We start from the raw sequence: 20614 nt of genomic DNA on the forward strand, positions 1-20614 counted from the left end.
TTTCTTGCTTGGTTGGATTCACCTCCACAAACTTTGATTTTCAATCCTTATGAGATTTTTCTTTCCTTAGATGCAAATTAGAAACTAGACAACTAATTTATAGAAATTAAAAAGTTTCAAGACTAAAGGTTTTAGAATAGGTGTCGAAAAGTGGTAGAAAGAAAAAAGGTCAAGGTTGATAAATTTTTCATTGGCAAAAAACGTGCAGTAGCAATAAATTGTTTATGTAAATTCTATAAATGTTTAAAATGTGCTTATTTTGACAAATTAAAATTAAAAATTGATGGGTACACTCAAAGCTATTTTTTAAGGAAAACTAATTTGTAGTAATATTATCAAAATCTATGGAATGGTCCATTCCGAACAATGAACCTTAAATATAGTATGTAAGTAATTTTAGAAAGTGTAACAAAAATTAAACCTTTCAAACAAGAAAAGATATTTTTCCTATAAAAGAAAAATATATATAATCTCAATTTTTAGAAGTGCCACCACTATAACACTATGGACAATATTCAATTTAAGAATATATCACAAAGATAATATGATGAGTTCAGAAAATGCCAACTTCCAAAGATGAAAAAAACTATTATTAAATTTGTCAAAACTTTATTTGTTGAGATATGATTGAAAAGAGAGATTGTTAAGAGGGGGATTGTTGAAAAAGACTATGTGTTTCAACCATTGTTTTGTCACTGATGTCAAAGCCACTATTTTCTAGTAAGACAACTGCTTATAAGATTCAAGTACTATCAATTAGTTGATTGATGAAGATGATTTGATCAATAAGAGGTAACAATAGCACCTAGAGGAAAGGTTGAGTTATGATTATGTAATGAAGTACAAGAATCAGTTGAGACAGTGATGACATGATGTATTGATGACCTACTTAATGTTACAAAATTCTGGCTACACTTAGAAAGTTTACAAGAACAAGTTAAAAAAAATTTGTTTGCCAAGCTTGATCGAGTGGACAATAGGTTTTGAGAAAATTGTGTGCAAGCTTAGCAGAAATTCACTTGAAGCTAAGTGAAAGTAAACTCTAGTGGATGCCAAGTTTCAATGAGTGTCGAGTCACTCATGTGACGAGTGAACTCAAGTGTCGAGCAGATGGACCATGTTGAGTGAAGTTTAGTTGATGTTGACCATCAGTAAACTTTAGTTGATATCGAGTGATTTCATAGTTGATGTTGAGCAACATAGTATGTGCCAAGCATAAGAAGATTGATAATGTCGAGCTGTTGCATTATGCTAAAGATCAAAGATTCGCTGAATCTAAGCTAAAACGTTTATTTTCTTGAAGCTTGTGAACTAGGAGGAAGATAAGGTTGATGAGCTGGTGGCACAGAATTTGATGTAAATCATTTTAGGTGAATTCAAATGGATTCTAAGAGAAGTTTCTAGATAAGACAAGATATGGGGTAGATACATTGTATCCTACCTAATCCATCCAAAACCCTAATTTGGTTGATGGAAAATGAGCAGGAAAATATCCTAATTTTCTATTTATAACAATGTCTAGTCATGAAGCAAAAGTTGTTATTGGCATTTGTAAGATCCTAAGGAGAAGAAGGAATTAAGGGTTTTTGCTTCATCAAGTGACCCAAGAGAAGATTCTGCAATGGCATGTTAAGAAAGAAGACTTAAGGAGATGAACGCTTGAAGGGTGAACAAGTTGTCAAAGCTACAAAGTATGAAGGCCAAGAAGAATCAAGGATTGAATAGAGATCTGTAATCTGCAAGAGAAGTTGTAAGTTGTATCAGATCAAAGCTCTACTATTACTCTCTAACAATTGTATCAATTTAGGATAAATCCTTTGGATTAAGGTTGACCTAATAGTCATTTGTAAATCCTTTAACTAGGTGGCATTCCAAGTGAATGGCCTAAAGTCCTCTAACAAGGCTCACTTTTAACAGGTTGATTGAAATCCTTTAATCGAGTCACATTTAATAGTGTACATTGTAACCTTTAACAGGGTTGGCCTTTCGCAGGGCATCATTTTAGAAGAGTAAAAGAAAGGGTAGCATGTTACTAGTGGTTTTTCCCAAATTGGTTTTCCACATAAATCATTGTGTCAAATGTGCTAATGAATTTTTTGTGTTTCATGCTTTACATTTTTGCAAGTTGATTTGATAGTAACATACAAGTTTTAGCTCTTACATAATGGATCCATGCATGTGTATGAAAGTTTTATGGGTTCACTAAGTTGTGAAAAGTTTTATTTATACATCTAGACCTTGGATAACTGATTCACCCACCAACACCCCCCCGCCCCCTCTCAATTATTCTAAAGTATTCCAACATTATTAGGGTTTAAATGAGCTCTAAAATATAACCCCAATCAGGTATAAAATCTATCTTTTGTAAACTTCACTAATAAATCAGTGTAAGGTATATGTAAAGTGCATATAATCAAATATAATTCTTAGTGAAAACAATACCTACAAAAATTCACTAGTAACAAAGTAATACTCTTGTCAATTGATTATTCATAACTATATGGTATAAAAGTTTGAAGAGAAAATATTCAATGTGAAAAATAACTTTAAACAATATAGACTTTGTAGGCTAGTATGATCCATCAAGCATTATATTCTAGAACAAACCTCACATTACATTAAATAATCTATCAAGCTTAAAGTTGTCCTATCTTTTAGAAATTTATTGTAGTCCTATTAGGGTTGAACTCATTGCATAATATCTAGGGAATAATATACAAGGTTAAACCCTAATATGTTACCCTTTAAACTATTCATTGTCTGCAAAAAATTTTCTATCCATATAGGGAATTTTTTCTCTTGATTAATTGGCTTTGCAAGTGTAATTTACTAAAGAGAATAGGAAAATTCATTGTTTGATCAATGTAGATGGTTTGCCTTACTAATATTGATAAATTTGTTGGCTTATTAGAGATCAAATTTGTTTCTCAAACCTTTGGAATTTTCTTCCAATGTCTATAAATAATATTTTTGAATTAGGAAAATTTGTTGTTTTAGTAGCCTAAAATAATTTAGAGCCAAACTTTGATGCAATTCATTGTAGTTTGATGGAAAATGAATATAACTACAATGAACAATCATTTTTTCATAATATTTATTATAATATATGATTTATATATAATATATTTTAACACATTTCATAAAAAATTTAAATAATATTTTATTGTAGACATATTATATTTATTTATTGAAATTAAAATTAAAATTTGAGTACTTTTTTTAGAAATTCATTTCTAGATTAATTTTTTAATATAATATATTTAAAAAAATTTATATAGATTCCAATTTAAATGTAAGTTCAAAATGTGATCAAATATTTATATATATGTTCTTAGTTAAATTTGATCGACCGCTTTGTGTATAACAATTTGATTTCAATTGTATTGTTGAGGTTTAAAATTCTTGATGTGAGTCTCTCTATCTTCTATTCATTATTATGCAAATATGGGTTAAATAAAAGTTCAATAATATAAATTTTATTATAATGATAAAATTTATATATTATTTTTCATATACTTATATTCAATTTTCTATAGTTCTTCATAGGTGACATGCTTTCTTCGAATATAATATAATTATCAAGAAAATAGGGTTTAAGAAAATAGGATCAAGATTAGATTTACTATATTTTTATTTTAGTTTTACTATTAAGGCTTTTATTATTTCCCTCCAACATTTATATAATTAAAGTATTTTTCAAAATAATAATAATAAATTATTTTAATAATTAAGTAAGAAAAATTAAGTTATTTAAAAAATATTGTTATTTAAAAAATATTGATAATAAATTATTATTATAAAAATCTCATTAAAAAAGGTAAGAGCCTACAAAAAAACGGTGAATTTAGAGCCTCTTAATTGGGAGGTCTTGGGTTTGAATCTAATCAAGATTAACTAATAATCAAAATAATTAATCACAAAAAATAATAATAATTAACCTTGGCTTCTGCCTCTTACCTATAAAAAAAAATCTCATTAAAAATTAATTAAATAATATGCATTTTATTATTATTTATCTATTTATATTTATATAATATTATTTTTATGGGAAATAACTCAAATATTACATTAAATAAGAGTTGCTTTTTAAAATTAAAAAATAATAATATTATAATTTATATATTCTTAAAATTGAAGATATTAAATACTTATTCTTGGATTGTAATTTGTATATTTTACTATTTATTTCTAATTTAAATAGTAAAATTAAAAGTTACATATAATTTAGATAGATAGATAGATACCAATTATATAGTAGATCTCATTTGACTTATATTTTTTAATAAATTTTTTGAATTTTGGTAGGATTTTTAGGGGTGGTCCAAACATCTTTAGGCCTTGTTGTATTATAAGAGAAGAAGAATAGGATGTAAAAGTAGGTAATTGGTGTATTTTTTGTAGGTATGACATAGGGGTAAATAACGACATAGAATCTACATATCATTCTTTTAAATTCACTAAATTGTTTACACCATGGTACAAATAAAAATGATTCTCATTTTATTACAAATGTAATTAGGAAAAATGGGTTGTGTATCAAAAACTAAAAAATATTTAAAATAAATTTCAACCCTAACTCAAATAATAAAATTATATTTTAGAGAGGATAGAACTATCATGTCTTAGTAGTCATGCACAAATGTCTTAATAGAAGAGCACAATGGGCTAATTACCAACCAAAAAAGTTAAAAAATAATCAACTATTTTTTATTGTTGTGGAGTTTGATTAGTCACCAAGTGGGAATTTTTGTGATGTGGAGCCTATATAGACTCAGAGGTTAATTTTTCCCCACTTTATTCGGTGTAGTTTCCCCCTAGATTATTCTATGAGGGTTTGGAGGTAGCACCCCTTGCGGGTTCCTAAGGCATAGCCCCAAGTGCACTCCCAAAAGTTTGATTGACTTTATTATTGTAAAAGGCATCGACTATTATTTTTCTATTAGAAAATTTATTCTAGCCCTAATTTTTTAAGCAGTAAAAAGGTTGTATAAAATGGCTTAAGATTAGGATTTCATAATGTAAGATGAGATTGTCTCTTCTTGTGGCGGTATTGAGCTCTAAGAGATTACATAGATTGTTATCAGGTTATAATCACTAGATAATAAGAATATTTGACTCATTGTTGGTGGATGTAGCTTAGGGATTGGGTGAACCACGTTAAATCTTTGTGTCTTGTATTATCTTCTATGTGATTTATCATTTTCTGATACTGTTTATATTTGCATGTATTTGTTATTTCTGTCTCGTTAATCCTAACACTATTGGTACATGTGTTGTCGTTTATAAGGATCCTTTAAAACTACTAATTGGGGGGTCAAGTGTACATAGAATATGTGATTATTAGAATGTATGTTCAATTACTAGTATTCTTCCCTTATTAATCATTCATTATCTATGATATTGCTATCAAGAGTCAAATGTGCAATTGTTTGAGTCAAACCCATTGACCCACATGAGCCCATATGCCATGATAATGAATGAAATACTTAACACTTATCAATTGATGAGGTTGAGAGAATTTTTAATGAATACTTCATAAGGTACCATACTTGCTAAAGGTTTTGTTAATGGGATTGCAAGTATAGTGATTTAACCTTGGAGGAAACTCCATGGTTAAGCATGCTCGAGCAAGGATGTTATTAGGATTGCTAACCTTCGAAGAAGTCTCAAAGGTTCACCCCTATGAGCATCACCTAGATGCCTACATATCAGTTGATGAGCTTGAGGGGCGTCCTAATGAATGGATCATAAGGCACAACGTTGGTTGAAAGTTTTGCAAATGGAATTGCAAGCGAAGTAGGTTTAACCTTGGAGGAAACTTTATAGTTAAGCACACCTAAGCTAAAGTAGTATTGGAATGGGTGACCTCCTATGAAATCCTAATGCTTCACCTTAAAAAACTACACAATTGGATCCTCATATTAATATCAGAATTCAACTAAATATCTACTATTCATCATTCATTATTTTGTATATTTTGTACTCTACTTGCATAAAAAAAAAAGCGTCCAATAGTTAACTCTTATTATTTAAAATAATTATTAATTAACATATTAGAATACTCCAACATAAAAATACATTTTCTGAAAAGAGGCGTAAGGAGATAAAAAGTTGAAATAGTAACAATTATATTTTGCACTATGTTCAAACATAGCAATTGACCAGAAGTCTTGTTATCTGCAAAAGACCATGACGTGTGTGATGGCGTGCACAATGATCGTGATAGTTGTACATTAGTCTTTAACAACGGCTCATGCTTTTGCGTACAAAGTGGGTCTACCTTTCAGAATTCTGAGGCATCCGCTTCCGATAATTATGCTATACATGATGTCGAAATACGTAGAATTTTCGTATAACTAGAATGGTATTTGTTATCATTATTGAAGGCTCTTAGCCATTCATTTACTCTACGGGTACTTAGCAATCCAGATCCTTAACAAGAACCCTGGTTATCGTTCCTTCTCCCTTTCTGCGGAAGTTCAAACGAATTCCATGGCATCTACTTCAGGTTTTAACAATGGCCGTCAGCCACAGAACGAGGATACAGATGCTTCTCAATCAATTCCAGCCGCTCAATCTGTTTCTGTCACTTCTTCAGTGGTAACCCTGTTTTCATCCTGCTTTGCTTGGTTTTCTCGCTTCTTTTCCTGGCGTGTAGATCAGTCCAGTTCCACGGCACCTACGTCCCCCACAGCTAGTCAATCACAGAATGAGCTTACAAATGCTTTCCAAGGCATGGCACCATATCCATTATCTTCTGGCACGAAAAAGCTGCCATACGATGTATTTCTTAATCATCGTGGCCCCGATGTCAAAAAGACGCTCGCTACCACTTTCTACAATACCCTGAATGGCATGGGCTTAAGAGTTTTTCTCGACTCAGAAGAGCTTGAATTGGGGGATTCCTTACCTAAAGAATTAGAAGAAGCAATGCGCAGTGCTTAGCTCCATTTAGCTATATTTTCAAAGAATTATGCCCAATCAGCATGGTGTTTGGCAGAGCTTTCGTTTATGCTCAGAACCGGCACCCCGATTATACCCGTTTTCTACCATATTCAACCCGATGATGTCAGATCTGCGAGTGGAGTCTTTGCTGATGCATTTTCCCGGCACGAAGAGAAGGGTAGGCATACGCCAGAAAAGCTTCGGGAGTGGAGGAATGCACTCTACCATGTTTCCAATATTCGCGGCCACGTTGTGGATCCCGAGGAGTGAGTCCTAACTATCCGCACCCTTTTCTTACAAATTTTATTTCGATTTCGTTTCAATTTTATAATCTGTTATCTGTCCGTATATTTACATCTAGGTTAGTCCGTGAAGCATGTTTGTTGTTGTGTTTGGTTTCGCTGCTGTTATACATGGTTAGTGACGAGATGGGGTTGCTGAAGAATATTGTTAATTGCGTTTTGAAAGATGTGAAAAATGTGCCATTTGCGGTCGCCGAACACCCAGTCGGTTTAGATGAAGCTGTAAATGACTTTGAAATGGCAACAATTCAGTCTGGAGAATACAATCATCGTGTACAAATTGTACGATTATGGGGCATGGGTGGGTCTGGCAAAACCACTCTTGCCAAACATTTTTATAACAACAAATATATAACTATGGAAAGCTGTAGTTTTGTATTTGATGTTAGAGAAGCTGCTGCAAAAGGTGAATTGCATAACAAGCAGAAAGAACTGTTGGAGGGCCTCACGGGTCTGAATGATGTACGAGTTGATAATATAGAAATGGGTAAAAGTATGCTTGCTAGCCGACTAAAATCTGTTCGAGTATTGATTGTGGTGGATGATGTGGACCATGCGGATCAGCTGGATGTACTTTTGCCTAGCAAGGAGAGTCTTGGATGGGGTAGTTTGGTTTTAGTCACCACTAGGGAGCTTGAAGTGCTCAAATCCTCGGCCATTTCTATGGTTTATAAAATGAAAGCATTCGATCCATATTATGCTGAACAACTTTTTTGTGGGCACGTTTTCTTACGGTCATCACCATGTCAAGGGTTTGATTCTTTAGTAAAGAGTTTTGTAGAGGTTTTGATGCAGAGGTAAAACACCAGCGCCAGCAAGAGATAGATTATACAATTCTTCTATTTAATTTATCAAATGAATAGTACATATATTGGCTCTCCTGTAGATTTCTTCTCTCTGTAACTTCTATTCAAAAACTTTGCTCTCAAGCTTGACCTAAACCTAAACCTAAGACTCTACTTATACTTGCTAAGATGGTCTATGGAAAATTTTAGATTATTACAAAATAGAAAATTCTAGAGTAGTATAGAATGTTACAAAATAGGAAAAACAACTTATAGAATACTCTAGATCAATATAGAATAGGGAAGAATGATCCCACAATGGTCTGAACAAATCCCAAGAAAATTATCGTATCCTAATGATGAAATCAAGATAAATTTCTTAAGTCAGCTCATGCATAAAATTTGACCTAAATACTTTATATAAAACTTTGACCTAAATATTTTATGTGGGTCCTCCTGCACCATACTCCCGGGGACAATAGAATCCAAGTCCCTTGGATTTTCCTTCCTCTTTTTTGTCTTCCAATTCCATGATATTTGTTGTTTGTACTTTTTCCAAGTACCCAAGTCAACTTTCATATTTTCATAAACCTCTTCCACATAAGAACTTAGATAGAACTCCTGCAAACCTACACTAAATGGATTAGAAAAAGCAAATGGGACCTCATCAGATATGAATTCATCAATGTGGTTTACTCTAGGAACCTTTGCATTCTTTTTATCAATGTCCTTATGCTACAATATCTCCATGCTTGGAGACAAATTCATCACTATTTGATCCTTATCTATCCTCGTAGCTTCATCACAAGTCTTCTTCCTTGTTGCAATTATTATCTTTTTGATAGGCCATATCACTTTCTTTCTTAACCTCAAATGACATCTCTTAGTTCCATCAAGAACCAACACATCCACCTCTTTTTCATCTTTATGAACCTTTTCATCACAAGGCTCATCAACAATTACCACTTCAACCTCTTTCCTATCTTCAAGAACCTTTTTATCAGCAGGTTCAACAACAACTACTTGTTGCAAACTTTTCATATCAGCATCTATTTGTTCATTTTGTCCTTTCAATGGACAAATCTTCTCTTCAATGGCAACCGAGTTCTCTATTCCATCTTCACAAGCTTTTGTAATCTCAAAGGATTGTTTCTCTAGATCACTATTTTCTTTTTCCATATTTTTCTTCAACTCCTCTTTTAGTCTCGCTAAATTTTCTTCCCCTTTTTAAAGTTCCTTCATTAGGAATCTCATTTTCTCTTCTATCTCTTGATTCATTCTAGCTTCCTCTTCTCTTTTCTTTTTTTTTCTCTTGCTCTCTTTTCTTTTTCTAAAAATTACAATATGAAACCCATACATCTAAAAGTATCTTCTGATCATGAGATAAATCTTCTCTTGTGACCATTGTCTCCTATCTAGGTTCTCTCCACTCAACCTAGTCTTGTGGCCACTCTACAGGTTCTCTTCCCAACACTTGTCACAAGAAACACAAACTCTCAATTCACCTTTGCTCAGACCTTTTGCTGAGGTTTGATACCAAAAATGATGTAGAGGTAAAACACCAGCACCAACAAGAGATAGATTATAAAATTCTTCTATTTAATTTATCAAATGAATAGTACATACACTGGCTCTCCTGCAGATTTCTTCTCTCTGTAACTTCTATTCAGAAACTTTGCTCTCAAGCTTGACCTAAACCTAAACCTAAGACTCTACTTATACTTGCTAAGATGGTCTATGAAAAATTCTAGATTATTACAAAATAGAAAATTCTAGAATCCCAAAAAAATTATGTTATCCTAATGACGAAATCAAGATAAATTTCTCAAGTCGACTCATGCATAAAACTTGACCTAAATACTTTATATAAAACTTTGACCTAAATACTTTATGTGAGTCCTCCTGCACCAGGTTTGTGATGGATTACCATTATCTTTAAAGATTTTTGGAGCACACTTATATGAGAATTTTAACAGAGATTATTGGAAGCATCAATTAGATAAGAACTCTAGAATATTACCTAAAAATATTACCAGAAGGTTAAAAGTAAGTTATGATGCTTTAGATGCTCAAGAAAAAGAAGTATTTGGGACGGATCAAGGTGGAATGGTCTATACAGTTGGGAACGGCTTTTCAATAAATGTCTTGTTGAATTGGATGATGATGGTGAGTGCATAAGAATGCATGACCACTTAAGAGATTTGGGAAGAGAAATTGCCAATCAACAGTCACCATACCGACTTTGGTTTCCACAACAAATTATTAAAATTTCTAATCAAGCACAGGTGAGATTACATCTCTTATGCACAATATTTCTACTGCATTTGTTATCTTATTTCAGTAATCATGAGTCATTTTTATCAGACTTTAATTTAATCTTATATATAATTTTGAATGAAGAGTATTCACATTAGAGGAATAGCATCTACAGCTAGATCTACACGTGGATTTGAGGAGTTTCCTCCATGTTCACTGGGTGGGGAGATCGTGGTTGACACAAACGAAGGACCTTATAGCCTCGCAGCATCTTCGCTCGGACTGAAAATTTTTCAGGTTACAGGGAATTATTATTATCAAATAATTGCTGATGTATCAAGAGAGTTGTTGTGGCTTCGGTGCATTGACATTAGGCACAGAGATCTTCACTCATCTATTTCATTACAAAATTTGAGGGTATTAGAGCTTCGTGAGGAAGGACCTGATAGTGAATTAGAAGAGCTATGGGAGACTGACAGTGATGTAAGCGTCTTCCTTTTAAGCTGTTTCAAACTTTTATTTCAATATATTTTTAATTGTATGATTCTGTCCATCTCACTGAGTTTCTTGTGCAGGCTCCAGTGCAGTTAAGAGGACTGATAATTTTTGGGTGTTACAAGTTCAAGAGATTTCCAAAGTCAATAGGTTGTCTCATTCATTTGAAACACCTAGTCATTAATAGTGCCAGGTCCCTGACGGGACTCCCTAAAGAATTTTGCCTTCTACGATGGCTAGAGCATCTCCAAATAATTTCGTGTAAGATATCATTGCTTCCTGCTAGCTTCGGCAATTTGATAAGTCTACGGCATCTAAGTTTAGAGAGATGCCAGGAATTGAGTACATTACCACACTGTTTTAAGGACCTGGCATTCCTGGAACATCTTGATCTAAACCAATGTGATAAACTCAACATAAGATCAGACATGCTGGAAAGCATGAGAAAGCTCCAGTATGTGAACCTTTCTGGGTGCAAGCAATTGGAAATGCTGCCTTTTGACATCACAAATCAGGAGTCCTTGAGAACTCTAGACTTACGTGGCTGTACTAGGTTAAGAGAGATGCCTATGGACATTGGTCTATTAGGCAAGTTGAGAGTAATGGAGATAGGGAGTGAGCGTTTGACAAGCTTGCCTCTCTCTCTGGAAGGCTTGTCGTCTTTGACTGATCTTTGTATTGAGAATTGTCCCAAGCTGAAGAGCTTACCAGACTCAGTGGGTTGTTTTAATCTCTTAGAGAATTTCTATATAATCTTTTCAGGAGTAAAGTCTTTACCAATATCAGTGAGGCAACTGAGTAATCTGCATACAGTGGCTATAGACAACTCCTTAACGAGAGAATTGAATCTCGGGACAGGGTCATCTACTTATTCCATGCGCCAACTAAAGTGTATGTACCTATCATCAATAAAAGTGTCCAAGATTTCTATCTCTCAAGACTGTTGCCCTGGCCTTGAAACTCTTCAAATTGCAAATAATCACAATCTCAGGGAGATTTAAGTTCTACCAACGACACTCAAGGAATTAGATGTAAAAAGATGTAAAATTTGAAGGACAACAGGGGTATTGCTGGTCTGGTAAACATTCAAAAGCTGAAAATAGAAGCGTGTCCCGAAATGGATGTGCTACCCAGTTTTGAACAGTCAGCTTTTCTCCAAGAATTTGTTTTCAGAAAATGCTACGGAGTCGAGAAAATACGAGGTCTGGAATATTGCAGAGCATTAGAAGAATTAAGAGCAGATACCAGGTGGGAAGAACAGGGTATAGAAAGCTTAGAGCCCCTGGAAAAATTGAAGTGCGTAGAACTCAGAGCAAACAGGAGATCCGGTGTTGAGGGTTGCATTCAAAGCATGCAGGTAATATTAGTAGCGACGACGATTTAAATATCATATACTAAGACTTATTTTTAAGCTAAATGTGTTAAATAGTTAAATGTGCTAAATAGTCAAAATTGACTTATTCTTTCAAACTTAATTTTTTAATTTGATGTGTACCGGATTTGCAGAAATGGCCTGTTGAAATATTAGTATGTACGCGGGCAGTTTCTGATGCTGCATCTCTTGTAAATTCTTTCTCTTTTCCGACTCTCTATGCTGTTGACTCATTCACTAACAAAAGCATAAGGTCTCAAGCAAAATTGGTTCCGGAACGACTGCCCAGTGAGGATGCTGTTATTGTATGTTTTGTTATAAATTGTACTGCTCCGAGTATGATAGTAAATATGATATTGCAAATATCTTCCGCGAATAGTAAAATGTTTTCAGCAGAGGTGGAGGAGGGTGGATGGTTCTGGATAGGCCTCTTCACACAGCGCTCAAGGTATCATGCAATTGAGAACTACACTATAAATTCATATTCAGGACAAGGTGAAGTTGAGAAAGGATTGCTTGTGATGGGAAAAGAGCTCAGACTTATGCAGTCATTTCGTGATTTATGGGCACTTATAGCAAATTGATATTGCTATATTGGTATTTAATCAAAACTAAAATAGCTTCATAATACTTTATTTTCAAATATGTATTGTATTTTTATTCTTCTTTTGCACTTCATTTAAACTGTTATATGCCTTCCAATCTCATGTCCATGCCCTTTTGGGTATTATGAATCTCACCACAAAGACTATTGAAGAGCCTTTCTGTCTGTGTTTACTTCGCTTTGGGTTCCTGCTTTGCAATATAATCTCTTTAGATTTTCTGTTTTGAATAATTAAATGGCGAACATTTCACTGCCATTTTTCTTAACCAGAACGATTGAGATTTCTAAACCCTGCTTCAAATTACTTTTCGAAACAGATGCAATTAAGAAAAATTTTATGAATCGATAGGCTTAAATCTTTTAAAGAACTGTTATGGAAACTGCAGACAAGATACTACAATATACTCGGCAATAGCGAAATTTGTATTATATCTTTTCTTCAGATTTAAAAGCTCAATAGGAAATGGAATTTGTTTATGAATTTTGTGATGGGAAGTAATGATTTTAATTCTGGGAATCGTATAAAAGATTGGAACTATAAGTTTCTCTAGTTTGAATTGCAATTTTTTTTTTTTTGATGAATATTCCTTTTCTATTAAAAAATATACTTACAAAACAATTCACTAAAAAGGGGTCAGGGGAATACAAGATCATCCCGCGAGAGAGTTAAAGCAGCCTAAGCCGAAACTATATGCATGGCATCAGTCAAAAAATGTAACTATTCATAAAAATAAAAAAACATATAAGCAACTTCAGGGTGCCAAAGCAGTGGCAGCCAAAGGAGGAGGATCATCTTTGTCATTGAAACCCCAATCATTTCTGGGATTGGGGGGCGGGCTGGGCATAGACCAGCCGTCATCAGGAGCAACAGCAGCTGGAGGATTAGTGGCAGCCTCCGCATCTTTGACCTCAGGCCACGGAGGAGGAATCGCCAGCGCCAGGTGAGGCCATTTGCCAACACTATCTCGACGAGCACCAGGAGGAGGAGACGGGGACCAGCCAGAGCCACCATGGGGTGGGGAGGCAAAGCGGCACCTCCAGCTACCAGTCCCACCACTAGGAGAGCGGTGGCGAGAGGCCTACGAGCATGGAGTGTGCGAGTGGTGGCCTGAGGAGTGGCGCCGCTGCCGGGGGCCACAAGGCATCGAGGTGTCTACTGAGGCATGTGGAGGAACCCGAGCCATAGTGCAAGGGGCATTGCCCTAGTGGTTGAGTAGCTCTTGCAGGTAAGCAACTTCCAGGGCAACTTTGCTAGCTTGCACTTGTATCTGCATAATAACATTGTTACAAATACAAGCTTTAGTGTACATTCCAATGTTAACATCCAAAAATTTGTGTGTGAATAAAACAACATTTCTATCTTTGCACAGAGTAAACAAAATTTCCATCCTGAATGTATGCCAGATCTGGGAGTACTTTCTAGGAATTTTGGGGGAATCACCCAGCAAGATCATGTGCCATGAAAATGGTTCGGGCCTAAAGGGCTTGAAAAAATCATGAATCTAGTGCCAGTAATTCGGCGCACGTTTACAAAACCAAAAAATATGCAGAAAGGACTCAGGCTGACCACAGAAGGGGCATTTGGGATCAGGAACCCCTATGTGCTTGAGCCGTGGCCCCAGGGGAAGACCTTGGAAGGCAAGGCACCAAGCAAAGTGGGTGATCTTGGGCTCAGTAATAGTGCACTAGATGGTATCAAAGTGTTTTCGCCATTGAGAAAGTGAAGATTGCAAATGTCATCTCTTGTTGAGCATGTCAACCATCGAAAGATGGGGCGAAAGCCATCAGTATCCCTTATTGGGCTTGTAGTTGGAAAAAGCTGTGTCAGGATACCACTTCCATTCATGCCACCAAGGATGACCAGACTGAATTCCAACCTTGTGCACCAGATGTACAGGGATGGAGGACAACAATAGTTCAAAAGTCTGCCAATCTGCACAGACAAGTCGATACTGAACTTGCACATCTTCCCAGGTCCTGAAACCCATAGTGACTCTGGAAAAGAGATCTTTGACAGTTCTAATGCCACGTTTGAAAAAACAAAGAGCACTGGCACCTTGGGTCTTAGCAACAGGGTTACCCTGAAAGGAAAATAGAGGAGACCACAAAATATTCTGTTGATTCGAGGATAGAACATTACGAAATTCATCCCCAGCCCAATGAAGCTAGGGCTTGATAGCCTCCCAAGCTTTCCAGATGCTCTTGATAACAAATGGGCCCTGTATGACAACAAGATCATGCATGATGAGAAGGGTTTGAAAACCAATCCCCTTCCACGCAGGTCTGTTGATAGGGAAGCCAGAAGAAATGCAATGGCAAACCAAAATCTTCCAAGCTTCGTCTGCAATAGTAGCCTGAATGATCCACTTGGCACAAAGTGCAAGGCCTTGTTTGTGAGTTGAAAGTAGACCGAGGCCACAAAATTCTTTAGGGTGGCAACAAAATTCCCAAGTGACTCTGCGAAATCCATGATGATCGAAACCAAAAGCCTAGAGGAAATCTCTGAGCAGGTGTTCTAGCTTAAGATAGGAAGCTTTGGAAGGAGCCCAACAGGTGGAATAATAAACATGGGTAGCCACAAGAATCTTGGAACAAATATGGAATTTACCAGCAAGAGAGAGCAGCTTGGTAATCTAGTAATCAAGCTTTTTCGCAATCTTAGCAAGGACAACATTCCAAAGCTCCAGAGGGGAAGCCTGAAAGGAAAAAGGGATGCCAAGAAAATGAAAAACTTCACCGTGAGTGACCCATTTCCACTCAAACTAGCTGAGCCAGTGTGGAGCTAGCGAAAAAGACTGGCAGTAGCAGAGTGTTTTATGCCATTGAATGGTAGAGCCAGAGGCTTGAAAAAATGTCTTCAGACAAGATAGCGCATTGTTGATGCTTTCGTCCTCCTCAAGAAGAGTAAGGAATGAATCATTAGCAAAATGCCCATTGACAAGCTCAGAAGTAGAATCAGGCAAGGTAATGCCATGAACCAATCCTAACGAAATAGAATGAGTAAGGAGGTACCCAAACCCTTTATCCATAAGAACGTAAAGCGCTAGAGCTAAAGGGAAACCTTGCCTGATGGAGCAAAAGAGTCCAAAGGCCTCAGAATACGAATTATTAATGGTAATGCAAGCATTAGCATCACCAAAAAGCATCTCCATGGATTGAATAAAGTTGGGACCAAATCGCAGGGCCTGGAGCATAGGTAGAATGAAGGGCCATTCAGTGCGGTCATATGCTTTGGCAAAATCTATCTCTAGAAAGATAGCTTTCTGTTTTGACTTGTGAGCCCATTCCATCCCTTCCCAGAAAGCAATAATGTTATCAAGAATGTATTTGGACTTGATGAAACTAATTTGCTCAGGCTACATAATTAGAGGTAGCATGTGCCTGATTTTGAGAGAGAGAGCCTTGGCAATTATCTTATAAGCCACATTTAGAAGGGTGATGGGCCTCCAATTGCATATGTCCTCCAGATCACTAGCCTTAGGTATGAATTTAATATTTCCTTTATTAATAAGGGCTCCTAAGCTTTTAGAATGATATGCTTCAAGATAGACTTTGTGCAGATCAGGGCCAATTTGCTCCTAGAGGTGCTTATAAAACTCACAAGGAAATCCATCACACCTAGGGGATTTTTCATCTGCCATAGAAAAGGTTGCCTCTTTAAGATCTTTGAGGGAAAGAAGTTGCTCACAAAAAGCACGCTGCTCCCCCACAAGGTAGTTGGGAGTAACAGAGATGCATTTTTGAAGAGCATCTTCCTGGGCAACCAAATTTCCCTACGAAGCAAAGATGTTATCATAATGATGAATGAATGCTTGCAGGATGTCAAGGAGACTAGACAAAACAATCGTGCCCTGTTTGAGTTTTTGAATCCTAACTTTGGTATGACGAGCTTGGAGAGCATGAAAAAATTCCTTTGATGCTTTGTCTCCAACCTTCAACCAGTGGAGATAAGCCTTGAGTTGAGCTCCACGGGCAGCACAGTTTTTAGCAACTTGCTTGTTATGTCGAATCTTGGCAAGATGAATTTGCATATCTGTATCAAAGGGGTTAAGAGTGAGAGCCTCAAAGCTTTCCTGAGGGCAAGGTTGTTAGCTACATAAGCCCTTTTTCTGAAAATGGCAACTTGATGCCCATAGATGTACAAGAATTGCACAGTTTTGGCAATGGGATCATTCCACCATTGAATCCATCCCCTGTGAGAGTGTGGATGTGGCTCTAAATTCCAAACACATAGGATATTTGAGATGGTGGAAGCATGCATCAGTACAGACATGTTGAGGTTAAACTAAGACTTAGTTACCTTGGGGATAGTTGTTTGCCAAGTAATGCCAAAATAAGCAGGATAGTGGTTAGATAAAGTGACATTTGACATGGGAATGACAAGCAGATCTCGATCCTCAGAAAAGGAGAAAAAATATTGCGCAAAGATCATGGCACGATCAAGACATTTTAATATACAATCTGGGCCAACTCAAAAGTTGGACCAAGTGTGCCAAACCCCACAACTCTGGCGACAGTTAGTGTTGGGATCAAACAGGCCCAATTTATTACGCATGTGGTACCCGGCTGCTCTTTCCCCAGCTATACAACGAAAAGGCATAATGCCTTCTTTGTCAAATGCCACTTCAACCATATTGAAATCCCCACACATGACCCAAGTAGCTGGAGGCAAATTGTCAGCCAGCCAAGCCCACAACTAGGCTCTTTCAACAATGTCATTGGAAGCATAAACATTAATGACTCCAAAAGAGTGATTGTTAATGGAGAGTAAAAGCCAAACAATTCTATCCGTAGGGTCAAAACCGTGTGAAATAATAGCAGAATGAAGGCGAGGTGATAGGAGAGTAACTACACCACCTCGGCTAGTATCATGTTGCAAAGAAAACATAACACCATCTAGCCAAATGACATGGCATGCAGCATCAAGCATGAAACCAGAGATCTTTACTTCTTGCAAACACAAAAAATCCAAATTACCAAGTCTATGATGGGTATCTCGGACATAGTACTTTCTGGTGAGGTCTGTAAGACCTCTAACATTCCATGAAAGGTAATTCATGAGAACTCTTCCATGTCATCCTCATCCTCGAGAGAGGAGTAGCTATTTTGCAAGAAGGTAGGAGCTAGGTGAAAGTCAAATGGAAAATCCTCTGAACTTACAACCTGTTGCTTTATCTCTGGTACCTCTGCATGTCTAGCAGGACTATGAGAATGCCATGTTGCTGGTGGCACAATGGAAGAGACCGCAAATGGAGTGCGAACCCCAACCAAGACAGAAGCCCTGGTGGTGGCCTTGATCCCCTACACATTAGCAGGGTTTGAAACCTGTGAACCCCTCGAAAAAGGACCTACTAAAGCCACCTGCGTCCCCACGCTAGCTGGTGTAGACCTACCTATGGGAATAGGAGGAATAGCGGCAACCACTACGTAAGATTATTTGGGTTGCAAAGGGGTCAAGGCAGCCTTGCCCTTGCATCCAATAGAAACCCAATCTTCCTTTTTCCATTCGGCTTGTTTGGCAAGTGGATCTTTAGGTGCGGTTTTTTCCCTAGGGGCAACTACGGGGAAATCTCGAATCTTGTGTTCCACCAACTGGTACCTATAGCAAGTGTTAGGTAGGTTCACGTAAAGCACCTTTTGAGAGAAGGTCTGCATCCCAATCTGAATTTCCACAAAATCACAAAGATCCTTGGAAAGATCAACTTCGATACAAATGTGACGCTCAAGGTGAGCATTAAAGAATTTCTCAGGCTCCTTGGTGACAACCTTGCCAAGGGTTTGGGAAATGGACTCGATGAAATGCCAACATGGCAAGGGTAAACCTAGGAACTCAACCCACACAAGGACCCTAAGCTTTTTATCATCCGAGACAGTAAAGTCTCAGGACCATTTTTGGAAAACAAGTAGAGAAGAATGGACAGACCAAGGGTCGTTGGTGAAAACTGCCTCTGCTTGTGATGGGTTAGCAAAATGAAATAAAAAGAACCTTTGGTAAGGTTTTGCACGGTATCAAGGCGGATCGCATGAGGGGTCCAACTCTTATTAACCCATTCTCTGAGCATAGCTTTAGGAGGAGTCCGACCCACAAAATAACCTATCAAGGTGTAGTGCTCTAACCAATCACATGCAGCATCAAATTCTTGCAAAGGAAGGATAATATCAAGATTACCTTGTGAAAGACCTTTGGGACAAACTTGAGTAGGCGTTTGTTCGGAGGTGGTGCCATGGCAGTTCGAAGCAGTAGCATGTACACCAGAAACAACTGGATCACTGCTGGTCGGAGCCATGATAAAAAAGCCTAAAGACTCCCACAGTAAATGTGGTTTGACAGGTGTTGCTTGGAGAAGGCAAGTTCAAATGAAGAGACGTATTCAAGAGAACTGAAAAATCGCAAGAGGCAAGAAACCCTAGCTGAATTGCAATTTTGATTCAGTGTATGAGGTAAAATAGGATGTTTAATCGGCAATTCAGTTTTTCACTAGAGATAAAAGTAATTTTTTTTAAAAATATGGTAATTTCTCTGGAAGAGCTATTGTTTGCGAGAACTAAAATTAGGGTCTCTAAAAATAGAAGTTGTAAACTATAATTGTGCATGATATGCACTTATCTTTTTCTATTGGTAGTTGGCTTTCATAGTATTCTTATGAGAATTCAATATGGAAAAATAGAAACTGATGCAATTGTAGATGTCATATTGCACTTCATGATTTCTTAGCATCCTACTACCATTATCTAGCGCATGTGATTTTTACTTGTCTTTGCAAGATTTTAAAACACCAATTATGTCCTGTTACCCAGTCATCAAAATGTTTCAATTTTGATCCTGTTTAATCTTTTGGTCATTTTTGAAATTTGACTCTTTTTAAACTTTAAATTGATCTTTTCATTTGATTTTTTGAAAGATCTTTTTCTTCAATATCTCCAGCCAATTTTCATCTCCATTCAGCACTTCAAATTTTCAAAAATGGAGTTTTGAATCAAGAGTCGTCACAGGTTAATGGAAAGACCCGAACTAATATTTTCAATACAATCTTAACCATGAACCTTCTAAAAAGTGGCTAATATTAGTTTCAAAAATTAACCTTTTAAAAAGATTAATATAAACCTCCAAAATTAACCTCTCAAAAAGATTAAGATGAGCTCACAATCTTAACCATTAACCTGCCCAAAAACAAAAATTAAAATGGTTAAGATGTATTCGAAAAATTAACCTTTTTAGAAGGTTAAGGAATCAACAAACCGTGTGTGATCAAGTTCAAATTTTAATTTCTCAAGCACCTGCACTTTGAGTTTGAACGGAAGGGAAGAATAAAAGAATAAATGTTTTGAAAAGTAACTTCCAAAACCCGTGGTCTTTTCAGTTCCATGCGTAGGGAGTGGAAAATAACGCTAAGCATATGGGGGCTACAGCATACATGAATGGCAATCTTACCATGTTGTTCTCTCCACGAGGGCAATTGATATGATCACGCCAACTTGAGGATACAACAACAGCCAACCACATATGTCATCCGGGGTGAAGATAAATGTCTTCTACTTCTCATTTGACTGTCGTCATCAACATAATAGCTAGAGCCGTGTCCCATTTATTTGATAACTAGACCAGATGCTAATAAAGACACAGTTGGTTGTTTTTCTTTTAGTGCTGCGGCATACACTGTTCTCACACGTGAGTAAGGTAAAGACGGCTTGAGGAAATACATAAACCTGTAGCTTATTAAAAGGGTCCCGCGCCACCTTGGCAAGATTATGGTCACTATAAAGAAGTCATGTGATGTACAAAATGACTTGGTGAGAATATGAAAAGGATGGTAAAGCTTGTGAAATGGTTGACAAATGAAATGCTCATATTTTC

The 20614-nt window shown here is 36.4% G+C and overlaps 1 pseudogene; it reads left to right on the plus strand.

The window, feature by feature from the left end:
• Positions 1-6462: 6462 nt before the first annotated feature.
• Positions 6463-12739, plus strand: LOC149546268 (TMV resistance protein N-like; annotated as a pseudogene).
• Positions 12740-20614: the final 7875 nt, after the last annotated feature.

This window comes from Cupressus sempervirens, chromosome 7, assembly GCF_028749045.1.
Source record: "Cupressus sempervirens isolate cs-2001-9-10 chromosome 7, ASM2874904v1, whole genome shotgun sequence".
NCBI lineage: Eukaryota > Viridiplantae > Streptophyta > Pinopsida > Cupressales > Cupressaceae > Cupressus > Cupressus sempervirens.